The sequence below is a fragment of the Podarcis raffonei genome, chromosome 2 (assembly GCF_027172205.1).
Source record: "Podarcis raffonei isolate rPodRaf1 chromosome 2, rPodRaf1.pri, whole genome shotgun sequence".
Lineage (NCBI taxonomy): Eukaryota > Metazoa > Chordata > Lepidosauria > Squamata > Lacertidae > Podarcis > Podarcis raffonei.
In genome coordinates this window covers 57,735,655-57,740,281 of record NC_070603.1, presented here as the reverse complement: position 1 = coordinate 57,740,281, position 4,627 = coordinate 57,735,655, and positions in this window count along the sequence as shown.

The following is a 4,627-nucleotide window of genomic DNA, read 5'->3' as shown; positions in this document are numbered from 1 at the left end:
CTACTGTGAAGAAAAAACAGGAAGGGAGAAATACATTATTTTACTTGATTTGTCAAGTGTGATCCCCCTCCAGCTTCTTTACCTTTCAGATCCTTTCTGGTGGGTCTGGACCAATCATAGGTATACCCAAACTCCCTGCCTGTGGAGCTCAGAAGGAAGAAAAGTGATTGCTTTGCAGGAAAAGGGGATCATTTGTTCTTTTGTTTGCCGTGGGAAAATAGGATGACTGAACTGCTGACCCTTTGATATCAGGGGCTGTGAGCAGAATTGGTTTTGTCATCTGACATTTGGGTGCCTGAACTTGGTTCATTTGAAAGGTGACCGAGTGACAGCTAGCAACTGTAAAAGAAAATGTATTGTCAAAATGGTTGCCCAAAACTTATGAATAGTGGTCAAACAGTCAATAGAAGCTGCCTCTGTCTATTTAATTCATAGGGCTGTTACACACAGTTAAACCTATTGATTTCAGTGGACTTGAGCGCATTTCACTGTGTTGGATCATGGAAACCTACTAAGGAGTAAATACAAATCGTCACTCCAGAGTTTTGTTTGCATGCAAAGGACTCAGGTTCAGTGCCCAGAATCTCCAGGTAGGGCTGGGTAATATCGCTGTCTGAATCTCTCTGGCCTCTCCAGACATCCTTTTTTATTGCACATTTATGGTGATTTGTGCTCATGATGCCATCGGGGCAATTATACACAGTCCTGCTTTCATTACTATTTGCAAATGTTTTGGGATGGTTATGGCTATGGTTTTTGTCTCTCCTGGGCAGCAATAATGTGGCAGCACTGGGGAAACATCACATAACTACAATAAAACAGAATAAATCTACCACTAATGAACTATTATTGTGTCAAGTACATGTTGCAGAATATACCTTCAGTAAAACAGCAGTCTGAGGGCAGCAGGAGAGCAGGCTAGAGAGCCACTCAGTGCTGGTAATGGTGAGCTGCATACTAGGCAATTTCCACTATTTCGAGTGTGGGCAATTCTAGTTAATACTTTGTCAGTTGATACTTTGTCAAGACTATTGTTCCTGGGTAGGACTTTGTATACTTGTGTATAAAGCATCCTTCCTCAACCTGGTGCCTTCCTGATGTTTTGGGCTACAACTCCAGTCATCCCTTGCCTTTGGCCATGCTTGCTGTGGTTGTAGTGAGTTGTGGTTGAGGAAGTCTGATCTACGGAGCCAGGGATACACTGTTTTAAAACTGTGCCCCTCCAGCTGTTGCTGGACTACAACTCTCAACATGCTTGACCATACTAGCTGGGGCTGATAGAAGTCTGTACACTACAACATCTGGAGAGCCACAGGTTTCCCATCCCCTGTTTTTAATGGCTGCTGGATTTTATGAAAGCATATTGGTTTATCGATCCCTTCTGCTCTATGTTGTTGCTGTCACTTTTTGTAGCATAGCATGTCATTTCAACCTTCCAACAGTTTGACTTCATCCCCAAAGACTCACTCCTCCCAAGACAGATGGATGCCAAAAGGTAATTAAGCGATACATAAATACCTTAAAAAATAAAAAAATCAAGGAAGAATGAAGGACATCTTCATAAAGCACATCATCTCAAGCTTTGTTTTGAATGAATGAGTGGGTAAACTAAGAGAAGGCACAACTTATTCAAATCTGCTTAATACATAGATTATGTCAGATCATATCTTCCAAAATGAATCGTATCAGGTCATATCTCTCATATATATTAGCCCATCTAACAGATGACTGTGACAAGATGTACTGTAACTATATATACACCAAGGATGCATTTTTATAATTATGTTGTCCAGATGATTGACTCAGCACTCCTTGTGAAGAGGAATTGATTGTTAATCCACTCTGGAAATTGTAGCTCTATTGGGGGGGGGGTAGGGATCTCCTAACAACTCTCAGTGCCCTTAACAAATTATAGCTCCTGGAATTCTTTAGGGGAAGCCATGACTGTTTAAACTGGTATCTATGGTGTGAATGTGGTCATAGAAATACAGCTCAGATACATTCCAGCATGGTCTGCCCACTGGTATGGGCCACAAGCAACAGAACAGCAATGAATACTATAAGTAAAAAAAGGGAGATGTGTGGAAGCTAATGTACCAAACGTGTACACTGAAAAAATCTGAATGGCCTACTTGTGATATACAGTTCTGATCTGGAAGCACTCCTATTTACCTAGAAGTAAATCCCATGGAACTCAATGGAGTTTATATCTGAGTAGACATGTATAGCATTACACTATAAATAACTACCATTCTACTGCAAGTGCTTTCAGTATTCATTCGTTATTAAGTGTCAGAAGGTGATAAATACAAATGAAAACAACCACACTGCTGCAAATTCACCTGTGATATAACTCTATATGTGTTTATTTTTCACTTCTACAATACTGCTTCACCCCCTTTCCCGCCCCCAAGGCTAAGCATTAGGCTGGTCCATGTCTTGATGGATTCAGTAACCAGAATTCCATTTTTGAATCAGTCAGGTGTTACACAAAAAAGGTGTCCCCATGAGTACAATGAGATTGAAAACCTTGACCTTTGGTTCCACTTTAGTAGAGCAAGTCACACTACATTGACTTGATGTATGAGCACAGATGAAGGAGTTAGGAAAAATAAGGAAATTTTAGTAGATATAAATAGGATTTACAACACTCTCATCTTTAGCAACCTGGATTTCTTTAGCTCATTGGTAATCCAGATAAATAAGGTGTTTAGATTAATCCAAAAATGTTCTTTTCTTTTACCTTGCTTAATTTATCATCATGCTCTCTACTCCTCCTCGGAAAAGGAGCCTTTTAAATGAAGTCATTGGAATCTATGGATTAAACCATTAAGCAGTTTCCACTGTGAAGAACATACGGGGGGGAAGGAGCCTCCGCAGCTGTACTTTAGAAGCCAAATTCAAGCAGTATCTTTTAATAGATGCACACAACGCACTATTTGTAGCAGCATTAAAAACCAAAATGGATTATTAAACAGCATTTTTGCATCTAGCACATGCATATCACTATAGATCACTGACTATAAATTAATTCTTCAGAGGAAAATATAACCATTCAGAGTAACAGAATATGGTCTAATTAGTATGTAAATCCCTTAACAGCTTGGGACCAGTTTACCTATGGTATCTCCTTACCCCACATGTTCGCACTGAACCACTTCGATTGGCGGAATTGACACTACTGCAGGTGCCACAAAATACCCGTTCTGCATTTGTAAGGACTCGGTTGTTTAGTGGGGCAGCCCTTACACTTTGGAACTCCCAGCCTTTGGATATTAACCAGGCACCTTCACTGTACTCTTTTTCAGTGCCTGCTAAAAACATTTCTGTTCCAACAAGTCTCACCAGATCCTTAGGAAGTTGAGGAAATCTTAATTTGTTTTAGCATTTTAACTTTTGCTTGCTTTAGACTACGATTGTAATTTTAAAATAGATTTTATTGTTTTATCTTCTTGTAAACCGCTTTGAGGTTCTGTTTAGTTTTTACAATAAAACGGTGTATACATTTTATGAAAAGAATAAATAAATCTTTGGGCACCTTGGTCCAAACGTGTATTCACACAAAATAATCAACTGTAAAGGAGATCAGCACTGCAGGTTCCCTTTCTCAGGCCTACTTATATGGCAGCAATGAATCACTACCAAAACAATTATTACTATTTTTATTTTTAATTTAAGACCCCTCTTTCGATAGAATCCTTTTATGTTAGTGGCCTTGATTGCCCCTTGAGGAAACCTCAGCTTTGGTGCCATTTTTTCCATCTGTTGGCTGGGTAAGAAACATTCAGCAGGAAATTTGTGCTGCAATTTGATTTCTGCCTGTGACCCACACTCCTTTTTCAAGATTCTACCTATAAAATGCTGCAAATTCCCTTTCCAAATGCCATTTGCAACCTGCTACATGCTGACTTGGGAACTCAAAGGTCTACGTGGGAAATAATAAGCACTAGCATAAGCAAATAGTTATTAGCATTCAAGATTCAACTTCTCTGAATTTTGCAATGCAGATCCCCAGTCAAGTAATGGGAACAAAAAGGCATGCACAAGGATAAAATGTGCCCTGAAATACATATATAGGTGAAAATAATGCAAAAATGCATTATATACAGAGAAACTGTTTTGTGAACCTGTGCATGTTAGACAAAACTTCACACTAAAATTCTGGTGAAGTTTCATGAGACCTTTTTTAAAAAAAGAAATCCCTAAACTGATGTGGAAACATGAGAACTGAACTTAAAATTGGAAAAATGAAAAACTGAGAGAAATGGTGGCTCATCATAGACTACCCATTTCAGTACAGTTAGTGTTTGCAAAAGGCTTCTGCACATGGCTTTAGGATACCAGCAGCTCTTACATGTATTGTACTTGGTATGGAGGACATGTGGGACGCGGGTGGTGCATGGGACGTGGGTGGTGCTGTGGGTTAAACCACAGAGCCTAGGACTTGCTGATCAGAAGGCCAGCAGTTCGAATCTCCGTGACGGGGTGAACGCCCATTGCTCGGTCCCAGCTCCTGCCCACCTAGCAGTTCGAAAGCACGTCAAAGTGCAAGTAGATAAATAGGTACCACTCTGGCGGGAAGGTAAACGGCGTTTCCATGCGCTGCTCTGGTTCGCCAGAAGCGGCT